Source organism: Panthera leo, chromosome A1 (genome assembly GCF_018350215.1).
Source record: "Panthera leo isolate Ple1 chromosome A1, P.leo_Ple1_pat1.1, whole genome shotgun sequence".
Taxonomy (NCBI): Eukaryota; Metazoa; Chordata; class Mammalia; order Carnivora; family Felidae; genus Panthera; species Panthera leo.
Genome location: NC_056679.1, coordinates 223,078,108 through 223,095,936, shown reverse-complemented (window position 1 = coordinate 223,095,936; position 17,829 = coordinate 223,078,108). Strand labels below are relative to the sequence as shown.

General features: G+C 35.6%; 1 protein-coding gene across 3 annotated transcripts in view; it reads right to left on the bottom strand.

Moving 5' to 3' along the window:
• Window positions 1–17,829, bottom strand: part of CDH18 (cadherin 18) — a 532,487-nt gene that overhangs the window by 224,798 nt on the left and 289,860 nt on the right. The window lies entirely within an intron of this gene.

Below are 17,829 nucleotides of genomic sequence, written 5' to 3'. Positions count from 1 at the left end.
TCCAATATTTTAATATAGTTCTTTCTGTGCTGTCAACACTGTGGAGAGCTTCCTCTGACACTCAACATAATCGGGGTTGGGTTGGGTTGATGATCAAGGATCAAGCGGGTACTCAATGATGGGGTAAAGTTAAAGGTATGGTGAGGACATATGTTGCATGTTACATGATGATTCAGGAAATGGGAGGTGGGATGGTTTGTGATTAGGTTGGAATGTGGGTGAGTTGACATTAAATTATCAATGGCATCAAAACAGCACGTTCAAACCATTTTCATTCATTTATGCCCTTTTTATTTCTTACACAGACTATTAATTAGTCTCCTGACTGGTCTCCAAGGCTCAGTTTTCATTCCTTTAGATTCTTATAAACAGTACCAACATAATCATCTTTCTACAATGAGTATCAAAATATGCCTATTTTGCTGTTTTTTTTTAAATTAAAGTGTACTTTAAAGTGTACTTTAAAGTGTAACTTTAAAATACTGTATTTTGAGGTAGTAAAATTAGTGGATGAATTATGCTGGTTTCTTTTATGTTTATTAAAATACTGTTTGCATAATTAGATACATTTATATCATATTTTAGTTATTCCCAAATGAAAACTGATCTAGGAATAACAAGACAACCATCTATTAAGGGCTATGTAACATCACTGTAAAATTAGTGGGTGAAGAGCTCTCATTTATTCATAAAATGTACTTGATGAATCATCTAATAGTGCATACTTGATATTTTATTCTGCCTAGCTGGAAAAGATTCCACTAAAAATTCATGTTATGTAGCAAACAAAATATTTCCGCAATCAAGTAAGCCTGTGTGCAATCCTGCATTCATTTTGGTCCTTGACTATGGAGGCACTGACAATTTTCAGTCTTTAATTTTAGTAATGACTTCAATTATTTAGGTATGGCACTTACTAAGGGTCAAATATCTGTTTAACGACAAAGATTTTACTTCCAAGTGGAAATGCAGATGCAACTTTAAGCAAAGCTTGTTCTTCAAGGGATACTAGAAAACTTAATAGAATTAGTCTGCCGTGTTCACCTGAGAATCCTTATTAGCAGATTATAAATGTATACGGACTTGTAACAATATGTTAAGATTCTGGCCTCTAAGTAGCAGTTTTACATTGAGATTATAAGTGGAAATATGGTAAGTAGCTACGCATACTCAGAAGAGGAGGACTGTGCGATGTCTAAAAGTAATCTCTAAGAATGAAAACACGCAGTGGTGACGCTAAATGCGGCAAGAACACTCAGAAACTAGGTCACTTGTACACCGCAGGTGGAAGTGTACATTTAGCAGATTTCTATAAAATCAAACACACATTTACCATACAACCCAGCAAATTGTACTCTTGGGCATTGATGCTAAAGTAATGAAAATGTATGTTCACCTAAAACCGTGTTTGCAAATATTCATATATATTCACAGCAACATTATTTGTAGTAGTCACAAACTGGAAACATCCCAGATGAACTCTACTGGGAAAAACAGCTAAAGAATTACTGTGCATTCATAGTATGGAATACTACTCAGCAATAAAAATAAACACCCTGTTGATATATGCAACAAGTTGGATGAATCTTTAGGGGATTATACCTGGTGGGGGGAAAAAACAATCCCAAAAGGTGACATATTGTAAGATTCTGTTCATTTCACATTCTTGAGTTGATGAAATTTTAGAAACTGATAACGGATTAGTAGTTGCCAGTTTCAAGGAGAAGAGATGGAAGTAAGTGAGATTGGCGTATAAAACAGCAACAGGAGGGATCCTCATAATGTTGGAACTGTTCAGTATTTTGATGATGGTGTGGCTACATAAACATACACAGGTGATAAATTACATAGAACTAAACATTCATCCAAGTAAAACTGGGGGAAATCTAAATAAGATTTGAAGATCAAATAATTTCGACTACCTGGATATGATATTTTGTATAGTTTTTCAAGATGATAATTTTGTATGTTATATCACTGAAAAAAACTGAGTTAAGTATACAAAGGATCTGTCCATATCGTGTCTTTTTGTTTTTAATTTTTTAATGTTTATTTATTTTTGAGAGAGAGAGAGAGACAGAGAGAGACAGGAGGGGCAGAGAGACGGAGACACAGAAATAGAAGCAGGCTCCAGGCTCCGAGCTGTCAGCACAGAGCCCAATGCGGAGCTCTAACCAATGAACCATGAGATCTTGACCTGAGCCGAAGTTGGACCCTCAACCGACTGAGCCCCCAGGAGCCCCTGTCCATATCATTTCTAATGGCTGCATGTGAATCCATAATCTCACAATTAAAAGTTCAAATGAAAGACAAAACCTTTCCCTTGCTTCAATGGTATTCCACTCTTAGAAAGCCTTGTTTAGGCTTGTGTGGGCACCATGATTTTCCTCATTGCAGCACTGCACGTCCTAGCTCCATTACACTTAGAGGAGTGAGTTTGTTCACTGCCTCTTTCACTCCTAGTTCTAATTATTAGTATGATGTTTATAGAGTGTTAATGAGTTTTTCTGTGATGTCACAAAATTCGTTGAATACTTCATATTTATCTCTCCAACCTGTTCAGAGAATATCAATCTCCAAATAAATAAGTCTACAAATAAAAGTAGGTTTAGGAGCCATTTTTGTTGGAGCCACACTGAAAAAAAAAAATTGAAATACGTAGTAAGTGCCTAGACAAGCTCTGTAAAAAGCCCACAATGTGGCCAACGTGTTATAAAATTATATCAGTCAAATCTTTGATCTGATAGGAAAAATGCTGATCGCACCTGGCAGATAGGGGTTACTGAGATTCAGATAGGAGAGAAGAGTATAGATAGAAAGTATTAGAATAATAGTCATCTTTGGGGCACCTGGGTGGTTCAGTTGTTTAAGCGTCCAATTTTGGCTCAGGTCATGATCTCTGCAGTTGGTGGGTTCGAGCCCCACATCGGGCTCCGTGCAAATAGCTCAGGGCCTGAAGCCTGCTTCGGATTCTGTCTTACTCTCTCTCTGCCCTTCCCCAGCTCGTGCTCTGTCTCGCTCTCTCTGTCTTTCAAAAATAAATAAACATTAAAAGAATTTAAAAAAATAGTCATCTTTTAAGCAGCCACACTTATAAAATCCTCAGATTTTAAAATTTGCTCTGGCCTTGCAATAGTTATTCAGGTTTTAAACAGTTTTTAATGTCTTAAAAACAGTCCCCAGTCAACCATTCCATAGAGAAATCTGATAAAGACAAATTGTGCAAGATCACAGCTCATTTGTGGTAATAGGCTGGGTCACCACATGACAAAAAAAAAAAAAAATTCTTCTGCTTGGCTTAAAGTGTCTATAAAAGTTCAGTCTTGTTACATGAAAGCTGAAAGGCATGAATGGAGTGACAAGTGAAATAAAGAACAATAAGAAAAGGAGAAAGAAAAGAAAGAAAGGTAGCCTGCTGGTATTATGTAAGTGATGGTTTAAAGTAGCACCAAGAAATGAGCAGAGAAGCGATCCTGGGAAGAAAAAGCAAATATAATAACCTTATATCCTGGTCAAAATGTATGGTCATTAACAGTTATACACATCTCTACAGACTAGGTCTCATAGGTGTTGGGCAATTCTAATGTGCATGAAGCAAGGGAGAGGAAATTACCTGTATCACTCTACTTTGGTGGCATCTAAAGGTATGAGGACACCACTCTTCATACACAGATTGGTGGCTGAAGGGAACACACGTATATGTACAGCATATAGCCCAACCAAAAATCAGCCTGCCCCTGATGCAGTAAGGGTCAAAATAAATAGCAAGGATGGAAAATAAGTCCCTTGCCCAATTGCTCAAGGATTTCTTACAAGGAGAATTGGTAGGGAAGTTTCAGGCCCAAAGAAAAATATATACATATCTTACTTTCTTACGTATCTGAAACCTAGATGGCGACATTTTAAGAACCATTAAGTGCTTTTGGGAGTTCTTTTACATTAGGAAAAAAAACACTTTTTTTTTTTCATTAAAAAATAGATAACCTAAAAAATAGAACCCTTCAGGGTGTCTGTTATGAGTTGAATTGGTTCCCTTCAACGTTCATGTGTTGAAGTTCTAGACTCCAGGACGTCATGGCCATCTTATTTGGAAATAGGGTCACTGTAGGCATAATTAATTAAGATAAAGTCCTACTACTCTAATACGACTGGTGTCCTTATAAAAATGGGGAATGTGGAAACACACACACGCACGCACGCACACAGAGTACTTTACATGAAGATGAAGACAGATATTGGGGTGATTCTTAAACAAGCACTGAAAGGAAAATTTTCCAGCAAAGCACTAGAAGCTGAAGGGGAGGCTTGGGACAAATCTCTTTCCAGTACTTTAGGAGGAAACATGACCCCGCTAACACTTTAGTCCTCAGACTTCTAGTTTTGAGAACCAAGGAAACAAAATTTGTTTTGTTGTTTAAGTCGCTTGGCTTGCCAGTACTTTCTTACAGGAGCCTTAGCAAACTAATAAAATGTGTTACAGTGGCAGTGGGAAGAAATTACATTTATTCTCAGGATTTACAGGTGTTCTTTAACTGAATCTGTCAAAGAATCTAAAGTTACAAGTCACAGATGCGCGCGCGCAGGCGCACGCGCGCGCACACACACACACACACACACACAAAGATGGTAATTCCCTATGCTATGTGATACCAGCTATATCATAAATGAGATACAATAAAAGTTATTCTCACAAGTTGATAAAATTAGGTAGAAATTAATGGTGTCTGATTTTTTTAAAACATTAGGCACTACTAGTGATATACTTTTTGGCATTTTTTAAGTAAATTAATGAGATATATTGGTTATGTTAATGAAGAGTTTTTCTTCCTGGTTAAAAAGAGAAAACAAATCAATATTTACTCTAAGAAGGGTATCCCACATTGGACAATTCAATTCCTTTATTCATACTATGTCCCCCAATTATATGCATAGTGGAAAAATATTATTCTTTACAATGCTGTATTTCCAAATGAAAATATATGAAGTGATGACAAAAATTCCATTATTCTACAATATTAAAATAATCTATTTTTTCTAGAAATTATTATATATTGGTCAATATATATTCAACGGGTAGCCCCTTCTGTTTATAACTGGCTTCCAATCAAAGAAAACTTTAAAAGTGCTTTATAAGCTTTAATTTTACAACTATTTCCTATTTAAAAAAAACACAAAAGCTTTTTAAAGCTTCACTGGCTATTTAGTGTACAAAATTTTCATCTTAAATATTTCCTGTGGCACATACTTAACTGTTCCCATGCTAGGGATTAGTACCTTTCAGCTGATGTTTTATACAAATTTGAAAAAAACCAGATTAAAGTACATAAAAAAGCTTTCAAGATATCTTTTCTGCAATAAAAATTAAGCCTTGTTTCCTTTGGGAATTGCTCTGTGTCACTCTTTTCATTTGGTTTCTTTTTTGTACTACAGCTTTATAAATAGCACACATTGTAGAAAGTTACATATCAAGCAGAAAGAGTGGACTTTTTGAAAGTCTCTAAAGACCAATCTGAAATATTTAATAAGGCATTTTAATACAAGCAAATATTCTCTGAGATTGCAAATCGTTATGCATGATTCGTCAGGGTTCACAGCTCTGTTAAAATATCAAGTGAATCAATGTTGAGCAAGAACTCTGAGTAAAAATAAGCTAAGGATTTATGTAGGCAGAGAATCTCTCTGAAGGAATCTCTTAGGGCTTAATTCTCAGAAGATTTTTCCAGGGAGTGTGGAAAAGCAATAGTCATCAAGATACAACTAAAATTTCATTCTACACAGGAGGACTGTAATTTCACCAACAGAGCAATAACACAGGATTCCAGCCATTGTGTAATTTGATAAAGCTTTGAGTATTCACCCAGGAGTCATTGGATTTTTAAAAAATCCTTCTGCAAGAACACTTCTGAAACATCTGGTACCAAAACAAAAATCACTATTGTAACTGTGTATTATTTTTTTTTTAAAAGTTTATGTATTTATTTTTGAGAGAGAGAGGGGGAGAGAAGGAAGAGGAGTGTGAGTACGGGAGGGGCAGAGAGAGCGGGGGAGACAGAATCTGAAGCAGGCTCTGTGCTGTCAGCCCAAAGCCTGACACAGGGCTCAAATCCAAAACAGTGAGATCATGACCTGAGCTGAAATCAAGAGTTAGATGTTTAATAGACTGAGCTACACAGGTATCCCTGTAACTACGTATTTTAAATCATGGCCATCATAAGTTCTGTGTACTTTCAATTAGATCCCTTTTATGGAACTGCATAATGTGAAATTGCACATTATTCAAGTAAATTTTATTGTATATTCCTTAAAAAGAAAAAGAATAATAATTCAGGAAATAACATGAATTTAGTACCAATTATATGAAAAACACTCTGCTCTATGACATTTAATTTTTTTAGGTTTCTTTATTTCTGAGAGAGAGACAGAGTGTGAGCAGGGGAGGGGCAGAGAGAGAGGTAGACACAGAATCTGAAGCAGGCTCCAGACTCTGAATTGTTAGCACAGAGCCCGATGCAGGGCTCAAACCCACAAACTGTGAGATCATGATCTGAGCCGAAGTCGGACGCTTGACCCACTGAGCCACCCAGGTATCCCTCTGTCATTTAATTGAATAATTAGATCAATCTACTGAGAAAATTACATTTAATGCCATTTTACAGATGAGGGCATTGAGGTCCAAAAAGGTTGTGTAGCTGACATTTAGAAAAGGCGGAATTCAAGCTTGGTCTTATCTGTGTTGATATGTGACATTCTTTCCTCTACCATCTATTTCTCCAACCAGTCATGATGGAGTTTAATAGTTCCATTCAGTTCATTAGTTACAGTGTCTTCACCTTTGTGTGTGTGTGTGTGTGTGTGTGTGTGTGTGTGTGTGTGTGTGTGTGTGTGATTGCGTGTTTCCTTGATGGTATGTAATGGCCATCCAACTTCATCTATTTGGGGGAGAGGTAGCATTAAATTTCTACCCTCTGCCTACATGGTGAAAGGCCAATTCAATAAAGACATCTTGTAACATAAAGATATGTCTGGACTACTTAGCAGAAGTAATCTCCAGGTACCGACAAGACTGCTGTGCCCTTCTAGAATCTTCCTTACCACCTAAACAAAGGTGGGGACTAGAGGAAAACTGCAATGCAGAAGGAAAGGTGTGCCTATTTCTGTTCCGTCTACCTCCCCGCCACCCTCCCTCCCTCTTTCTGCTTAGGGTGGTATCTCTGGCAGTGTGCGCTTCTGCAATGGTTTCAGCCCCCTCTGAGCTCCCTTCTTCCCCGGATCCATGCAACAAAGCCCAGCTCCTAGGGTCAGGTAACACGACTCTTCTAGCCCTAGGGATACAGGAGTCCTTCACTGGTTGCCTCATGACCTGCAACTTGGTTGGTATTTTACCTCTTTCATTTTTGTAACTTATTCCACATATGTGATTCCTGCTCTTGATCTAATTAACAGTGGATTTTGTTTTCCTGCTTAAACTCTGTGTGATACATTCGGTATTAACGGGTCTCTCCCCAGCTACCTTGCATTGCTTTTCTGAGTAACGACTATACTTGACCAGATACAAAGGTTAGGTTCTGTACTCATTTCTAATACAGTGAGTACTTTTAAATGAAAATCTGTGTTCTTTGCATTCAAACGTTAAATTAGTCAACATATGGGAATCTGACAAATACGTACTTCAGAGAGTTGTTCATTCTATGCAAAATAAAATTATGAGATTTTGAGAGAAAATTGTTTTTTGAAGTGGAGAAAATGTTCATATATGCATGAAAATTTAATATATATATACACACATAATTAAAAACTTCAATATTTCTCAAAGAGTTCACCAGTCGTTTCTTTAATTTAGCAGATGTGCTAATTAAGCTCATTGCACTGCTGTGGATTTAATATCAGTTTCTTATCAAACATTAGAAATTATATCTATAAATTGCTTTAATTTTCAGTAGAGAAAATACTATTTGAAAAATAAAAATTTTTACTAAATTCAGCATTGTTCTGAATAGTGCAATATTATTTCAGGTGAATTTTCATTATTGTAAATATTCATATATGCAAATGTATATATGTTTTTAATTTTATTTTATTTATTTATTTATTTTTTTAACGTTTATTTATTTTTGAGACACAGAGAGACAGAGCATGAACAGGGGAGGGTCAGAGAGAGAGGGAGACACAGAATCTGAAACAGGCTCCAGGCTCTGAGCTGTCAGCACAGAGCCCGACGCGGGGCTCGAACTCACAGACCGCGAGATCATGACCTGAGCCGAAGTCGGCCGCCCAACCAACTGAGCCACCCAGGCGCCCCTATAGTTTTAATTTTAGAGAGAGAGCACAAGCAGGGAAAGTGGACAGAGGGAAAGAGAGAGAACCTTAAAGTAGGCTCCACTCTCAGGGCAGAGCCCAATGTGGGGATTGATCCCATGACCCTGGGATCAAGACCTGAGCCTAAATCAAGAGTCAGATGCTCATCTGACTGAGCCACCAAGGTGCCCCTAATCTGTATATTTTTAAAGTAGTCCCCCCCACCAAAATAAACTAGAAAAAAATGTGCATATATACAATTAGAGGCCTCTTTACTTCTTAGTTTCTATGCTCACTCTCACCAGATCCACTGTTTGGGTATACCAACTCTTTGTCCTACTGCTTGTTCTTTCATTATAATTTAAAATTTTCTGATTGTATCACAACTGAAAATTATTCATTGCTATACCATAATTAAACATGAAGGATTCATTGCATCACAATTACCTCCCAACACCTCTTGCATCATGCAATTTAATTACATTATTAATTTTATTTATTTACTTTTTGTTTATTCATTTATTTTTGAGAGAGAGAGAGAGAGAGAGAGAGAGAGAGAGAGAGAGAACACAAGTGGGGGATGGTCAGAGAGAAAGGGAGACAGAATCTGAACCAGGCTCTAGGCTCCCAGTTGTCAGCACAGAGCCTGATGTGGTGCTCAAAGTCACAAACTGTGAGATCATAACCTGAGCTGAAGTCAGATGGTTAACCAACTGAGCTATCCAGGCACCCTTTACATTATTAGTTTCAATTAATAATTAAAATTAAGTAATGCTATATTTTACTTCAATAATTTTAGGTAGCAAATAGTATGCTCCTAATGATTTTGGAGAAAATATGTATAATTTATCACCTTTTCACTCATAATTTTTGTCAGTTACATGATTTAAGTCTATGTGGTATATAGTATATCATGACTTATGATTTTCTATGGCTTTCTTTGATGGTATACATTATATTACATCTTTTATGCTTTTTCTAAGGTTTTATTTGAGAGACTGTATATAAATGGGCAACGTTGAGACCATAAATTAAAACAGAACTCTGACTCACAGTTTGTAGCAAACAGCCCAAGAAAACAACCCATTATCTACAATAACCAGCCCAGGAACCAGGCTACTTATTCTCCGTAAGTCATATGTCTAGGAAGTTAAATGATTCACCTTACCAACAATCCAGGAAGTCAAATAATAACATCCAGCCTCAAATGGCCAGGACTTAATCAATAACTTGCAATTTCTCTACACCTTTCTCCCCTTCCAATCATATACAATGCTCTGCTTCTAGGTCACCCACCTATAGTTTCTCTATGGCAACCCCTCCAATTATGGCATACTCAAAACTTTCTCTTTGGTTCACTATAAACCTTTCCAACTCTTCGGCCTGCTTTGGAGTCTCTGCAAAAATGCAAGTGAGTGATTGTGGTTAATGGTCTTGTTATAGCAAACTCTGAGTAAATAGCCTTTGCTCATTCTCATTTTGTTGGTCTTACCTTATGTCCATAAATTATTTCCAAAAGTCAAGAGTAAGCACTATTTGATGACACAAAAATTATTCTCTACAAAACCCATTAATGTGACTTGAATAATGTGAAATGAAAATGTCTGGATTTCTAAGCTTTTATCACAAAAATGAGAATGTTAACAGAATCAAGATCAAATGCTTTTTCACAGTTCTTAAGGCATATGGCATATTTTCTATTCATTTTATAAATCCAAATATCCTTCTTTCTAGAAATACTATGTAGTTTAGTAATTTGCTAAAGTTCTTAATAATAAATACTTCTAGTATATTCATGCTTTGGCAGTAGATATGGTTGTTGATTTTTCCTAGTCTTTCCATGTCTGAAATTTTCTAAGTATTTTCATATCAGAAAAATTATTTTCTCTAATATTTTATTGATAATCATGATGCTGCAATGAAAGAATTTTTATACAGTTTTCCATTGTCTTTTTCATTTGTATCTTTGCTCATGAACACTGTAATTCAGAGAAATATTTGTCCTTAAACACTTCTCTCTCTCTCTTTTTTTTTTTTTTTTTTTTTTTGAGAGAGCACGAGTTGGGGAGGGGCAGAGACAAGGGGGACAGAGGATCTGAAGCCAGGTCTGCACTGACAGCAGTAAGTCCATTTGGGCTCCAACTCATGAACCACAAGGTCATGCCCTGAGCTCAAGTCAGATGCTCAACCAACTGAGCCACCCAGGTACCCCAAAACTTATCTCTTTTTTACATTACATTTTAAAATTTCATTATCCAAGGAAATTTGAATGTGGGTTCTCAAATTAGTTAATTAATTAGTTTTCCTGCTTGGTGCTTATTTACATTTTTTCAAGTTGAAAACTCAGGTTTTCTTTTGTTCAGTATATTCTTTGTGTGTGCGGGGGTAGGGGCACCTGGGTGGCTCAGTTGGTTGAGCATCTGACTCTTGATTTCCGCTCAGGTCATGATCTCATGGTTCGTGATATCTAGCCCTGCATCAGGATGTGTGCTGACAGCAAGAAGCCTGCTTGGCATTCTTTCTCTCCCTCTCTCTCTCTCTGCCCCTTTGCCCCCTCGTCTCTCAAAATAAATAAATAAACTTAAAATATGTATATATCTTTTTTCCCACAACAGAAGAAAAATATTTCTAGTTGATCATCCATGTCTATTACTATGTCATATATGCTTTTCCACTTTGTCTTGTTTGCACTACACAAAGTAAGATGTCCCTGGCTTTATTTGCTAGATCACCAACTTAATCTTCAGCTTTGACCATCACATCATTCAGGCCACTGATTATTATTTGTTTTAATTTCGGCATCTTACTCTATTTATTATTTTCTTATTAAATTTTTTTTAGTTTATTTATTTTTTGAGTGAGAGAGAAAGAGAGAACAGGGAGGGGCAGAGAGAGAGGGGGAGAGAGAATCTCAAGAGGCTCCATGCTGTCAGCACAGAGCCTGATAAGAGGCTTGAACTCACAAACTACAAGATCATGAGCCAAGCTGAAATCAAGACTTGGATGCTTAATCGACTAAGCCACCCCAGGCACCCCTGATTTTAGAAATCGATTTTTTTTTGTTCCTTGAAAACGTTACTCTTCATTTCAGTCTACTCCTGTTTAATGAATGCAGTAAAATCTCAGATTTCAGTGTCAGCAAATTAGATTTTTAATTTAAATTATTCTATTTTATCTGAATTATCTTTGTTTCTCTGTAATGGATAATTATTCAATTTTTTTATTTTAACTCCTGTCTTTTGTGTTTAAAAATGAGTTGAATTAATATTTTTTGAATGTCCCCAACACCCAAAGTGATGCACAGATTCAATAAAATCCTGATCAAAACCTCTAAATTCATATGGAAACACAAAAGACCCTTAATAGTCAAAACAAATAAGCAAAAAGAACGAAACTGGGGGCATCACACTTTGATTTCATAATATATTACAAAGCCACAATAATCAAAATAGTATAAAAACAGATATATATATATATATATATATATATATATATATATATATATATAGAGAGAGAGAGAGAGAGAGAGAGAGAGAGAGAGACGGAATAAAGAAACGGAGAAATGTAGGAGAAAACATAGAGATAACTGCTTGAAATTGGTCTTGGCAATGATTTTCTGGATATGGCACCAAAACACAGAAAACAAAATAAAAATAGACAAATGGAACTGCATCAAGGTAAAAAGCTTCTGCACAGCATAGAAAACAGTCAACAGTAAAAAGACAACCCTGGAAATAGGAGAAAATGTTTGCAAACTTTATTTTTAATAAGGACTTAATATCCAAAATCTAAAAGAAACTGATACATCTCAATAGCAAAACAAGCAAACAAAAAACAAACAAACAAAAATCAAGTAATCCAATCTTTAAAAAATGCAAAGGATCTAAATAGATGTTTTTCAAAAGAAATACAAAAATTTTTAATGGGTACACTGCTGTTCGATGTCACTAATCATCAAGGAAACGTAAATGAAAAGCTTAATGAGATATGACTTCACATCTGTTAGAATGACTATTATAAGAAAGATAAAAGATAAGTGTTGGCAGGGGTGGGAAGAAAATGGACCACTGGACACTGTTGGTGGAAATGTAAATTGGTATAGCCATTATATTTAAAAAAAAAAAAACACACACACAGTGTAAAGTTTCCTCAACAATTTACAAGAACTATCATATGATCCAGTTATCCCACTTCTGAGTATGTAAATAAATCCAAAGTGAATGAAATCACTATATGTGAAAGAGATATTTTCACTCTCCTGTCACTGCAGCATTAATTACAACAGGCAAGATATAGAAACAACTTCAATGTCTAAATGTCCATCGAAAAACAAATGACTAAAGAAAATGTGAAACAAGCAAAAATATATGGAATATATATTGGAAGATTATTCAGCCTTAAGGAAGAAGGAAATCCTGCCATTTACAACAACGTAGGTAAAACTGGAGGTGATTATGCTAAGGGAAATAAGCCAGGCACACAACGCCAGATATATTATCTTACTTAAATGTGGAATCTGAAATACTCAAACTCACAAAGCAGATAGTAGAATGATAGTTTCCAGGGGCTATGGAGTGAGGGGGAATGGGGAGATGGTGGTCACATGGTATAAAATATCAGTTATTCAAGATGAATAGTTTCTGTAGATTTAGAAAACAGCATGGTGACTATATAGTTAACAATACTATATTGTATATTTGAAATTTTCTAACAACATGGATCTTGCATTCTCATCACAGGAAGGAGGGAGGGAAGGAAGGAAGGAAGGAAGGAAGGAAGGAAGGAAGGAAGGAAGGAAGAAGGAAGGAAGAAGGAAGGGAGGGAGGAAGGAGGAAGAGAGGGATGGAGGGAGGGAGGGAGGGAGGGAGGGGGAGAGGGAGGGAGGGAAGAAGGCAGGCAATGTTGACTGAGTGAGATGATGAATATGTTAATCAGCTTGATCATGGTGATCTTGTCATAGTGAACACATACATCAAAAATATGAAGTTGCACACCTTAAATAAATAAAATTCCTTTGGTCAACTATAACTCAATAAAGCTGAAAAATTTTAAAGTTAAAACAGAAATTGAGTTGATGCTTACCCTTTAAAATAGGAATGCTACCTCTAAATAAGTGTGGCTGGATGGGTGCCCAGTGGGTCAAGGACTTTTGTGTCCCCCAAAGGAGAAGAATGACTTCCATCAGAAGGGACTGTAACATTTGCCCCCTGGTAAATCTCTTTTACTCTTTTTTTATTGTTGTTCCTCTCTGATAGGGAATTTTCGTTCACTGAAAGCTATTTTCTGCTTCATTCCCATGTTCCAATACCCCTAAGTATTTAAGGGGAAATCAGCAACGGCTTTACAATAGAATAGAAACACATTTTCTTTGTATGCACAGATGAGATTGAAAAAAGTCTTTCTTGTTATAAAAGCTTTAATTTATTAAGTTGCCTGTGTGACTTCCCCAGGTCGTTCTGTGTTTTTGAATCTCCTAGGGCTTTCATGGGTAGAACAATTTTCACCTTTAATCCTCAGGGTTATAAATCTGACCTCTTTTCCCCTATTCAATTTTCAATGTTTTCAACGCTCCAGGAATTTTCAGCATCTCTTACTCATTTTTGTTACTCTATCTTGTTGTTATGGTTTCTTTTTGAAATATTTATGGTTTCTTTTTTGAATATCCTCTTTGACATGCCAAGGGGAGATATATCAGACAGAACAGTTTAAATTATGCCTCGGTGATAAACTGAGTATTTTAAATCAGAGAAGTACAGCATGATCTTAGTAAGAAAAATAAATACAAATGCGGTGTCATTTCCCTTCAGAAAAGCAATCTTAATAGCGTATTGTATGTCTTTCCATAGTTTTATCTTGGTGTATTCAAATGTCTATCATGTAATTATGTATATACTAAAGAGAACACCTTGCAGCTTCTTTTGCACCTAATAATACGTCATGAATATTTCCATGCCAACTAAACAAATATAATTTCAGTAACCACGTGACATTCTACATTGCTCTTTCATGCATATTTAGACTTTTCTACTTGGTTGTATTTTTTATCGCTACATAACAAATGGCCACACACAGCTGAATTAAACAGAAGCCATCAAATCTGCTTATGTTTGTGTGTGTGCTTATTTCTTGCTATGTACTTGCAATGCTGTGATCAGCTTTCAGACTAGTGCCCTCTTCTGCAGAAGAGGCGCTTCGAGGCGACACGGCAGCAGAAGATTTAAAGAGGCCACTTGGCTTGTGCAGGCAAAAAAGGGACTAGCCTGAACTTCTGAGTTCTCTCCTTACCGGTAGAAGGGAGCAAGAATAATATTCCCCATTTACTAAGGAGGGAAATGAAATGTATCCAAGAGAAACCCAGTTGATCTCAAGAGGACTTACAAATGAGACAGCAGGGAGCCCTGCCAATCAAGGACTGACTGATCACTGAAAACTAGTGGGTACAAAGATATCTGACAGATGGCAGCAGGAATCGATACTGGCACAAACATTCTTCTTCCTCACTGTGACCTCTCTACCTGATCACTCTGCCTTCTGTCTATGCCTCATTACTCTGCCTCCTAGTTATATCTGATTGCAGTGTTTTTACCCAATTCCTGATCACTTCCTTCTACATATAGTTGATTGCTATGCATTTATTCTGTACCTAGGAGCAGGGCCTACCAAACCTCAGGCTGACACTTCTCTCTACACCTGAACACTGAACATTCATACCTGATTGCTCTGTCTTTACTCTATCCTGGGTCACTGTTCCTTCACTCTGTATATGATTCCTAAAAAATGAATCACCCAAAATGGTGTGATTCTCAAAAAAGAAATATGAAATTCATAATAGAATTAGGAGTCAAGTTCAGTTAAACCTGAGGCTGCATTTTTTGCACGTGTACGATTTGAGAAAGAGATTTCAAGAGCATATGCCCTGATACATTGATTTCACACACAAATCTTTTTTTTTTTAATTTATAAAATTTTATAATGATTTCAAATCACGTGCTTTTGTTAAAATATAGGGGTAAGGGCATACATTAATTAAGATTATCAGTGATAATTAACTAATGGAAAGTATTTAGTATGAGATTTTTGGTTAGGTCTATTCTTCCAGTAAGAAGGAAGGAAGGAAGGAAGGAAGGAAGGAAGGGAGGAAGAAAGGGAGGGAGGGAGGAAGAGAGGAGGAAACAAAACAATTGGTCATTTTTAGGATGAATTTATGTAAAATACTAGTGAACTTCTGTGAAAAATAAGAATGATTTTAATTGGAAACTATATTCATGAATAAATGATAACAATACAGGGAAAATATCATATGGAATAATAACTCCCCACCTCTATTAAATATATATATATATATAGTTTGTTTTTATTTTATATATAGTTTCTTTACTGCCCATTATGTTTGTAATGCTTTATGACAAAGAAATTAAAGAAATAATATGTTAAAGAACCAAGAGGCCAGTAAAATAGCATACAAGTTTAAAGTCATTTATAAGGCAAGGTGGTAAGTGACAAAATAATAAGTCTAGGATGCTCTAAGATTACTTTTAGTAAGAAATTTAAGTTGTGCTGATTTATTTTTTTAAAGCATTATCTCCACCAAGAGACATGTTAAGCTCCAAGGTCAATTTATATAACAATTTCCATTGGCCACTATGGAAATTACACCTATTATACTTTTTACCATTACATGCACACAAGTTGTATCTAGAATTGTCAAAATTCTAATTGGTTTGCTTTGTATTTCACTTTCCTACACTGAGGGGTATACACAAGAAAATCACTCTTTAAATATATTTTTAAAAACATGATGTGAAGATTTAAGTTTCGTGACTTGAGTCCAATTTATGGTGAAAAAATTATTCCAGCAAAGTATTTTCTATTATAAATTGATCAATTGTAAGAGGGGAATTCCAAGTCTAGTCTATTTTCATAAGGAGTAAATGGAGAAATTTACCCATTATATATTCTTGGTTCCTTTGTCAATAATTGGCCATATTTACATGAATATTTCTCAGCTCTCTTCCTATTCCATTGATCTAAGTGTCTGCTTTTATGCCAATACTATACTGTTTTGATTACTATAGCTTTGTAATATGGCTTGCAATCAGGAAGTGTGATGCCTCTAGCTTTGTTCTTCTTTTCCAAGATTGCTTTGGCTATCAGGGAATCTTTTTAGGTTACATAAAAATATTAGTATTGTTTATTCTATTTTTGTGAAAACTGCCACTGACATTTTGCTAGGGATTGCATTGACTCTGTAGATCACTTTAGACAGAATGGACACTTAAACAATATTAATTCTTCTGATCCATGAACATGGGATACCTTTTCATTTATTTGTGTCCTCTCCAATTTATTTTACTAATATTTTACAGATTTTAGTATACAAATTTTTCACCTTCTTAGATACATTCCTTAGTATTTTAGTCTTTTTGATGCTATAGTAAATGGGATTGTTTTCTTAATTTATATCCTTCTCATAGTTCACGGTAAAATGGATGCTGTTTTGAGCCACTAAGTTGTGGGTTTATTTGTTACCAAACACAAGCTAACTGACACAAGGGAAAAGTTATGAGGGGAAAAACGTTATGAAACTTAGAATTTTCTTCCCAATTTCCACTTCATTAGTTGTTCAATGTGACTCCTCATATGCACTTTTAATTTAGCATGTAGAACAGCAGTGCCAGCCTCATTTCACTGAAATTATCTCATTCTGAAGTTAAGCCCCAGGGTAATGATTTTAAAATGGCTACTAGAATCCTGGAAGATATCCAGAGTGAAGCTCCCAAGATGTTTGGCCAGAACTAAATCAGTCCCCCAACAAGCAGTGCAATAAAGTAAGCACAGCTGGTGTCTCTACGTGTTGCCCTGCAACAAAGAACACAGCTGCAAATGGAAATAGGCCTGGGAGTTAGAGATTGTAGAGGAACAAAGACATGAAAAAGATTAGGATGTTTTAGTACATCTCCAAGGACACGGCACCTTGTGGAGTTTAAGGGTCATGCAGTAAATTTCATATCTTTCTCTATGTGCCAAACTAAGAATCAGTGCTCCATTGAGGTTAAGGTTTATAAATTACATACTTATAATCTGAATAAAATATAAAACATTGTGTTCTGTCTTCCAGAAATTAAAATGTATTATTTCTATCATGTGTTACAATATCTTAAATATTATTAGGTGATTTTTACTTATAGGTATCTTTTCATCAGTACACAGAAGAGTGTAGAGGTAAAGATTTATACAATTTTTGTGGGGAAAAAAAAGATGTGAAATTTACTTTCAGGAAAATTGCGTTGTGATATAGTATGGTTTTCCTTGAAAATTTTCTACATAGAGAGTAATTACTTTTGGAAATTTAGAGTGACTGCAAAACAATCAAAATTGTACTAAAGCCTACTGATTCTCAGTGAAAGGAAAATTATAATTGCATAAATTTGGGTATGTATCTATAAAAATAGAAAAGATGAAACTATTGTTTTCAATTATTATTTTAAAATTATAGTTTTAATTATTTCTTTAAAGAGATTTATCAAGTTATAT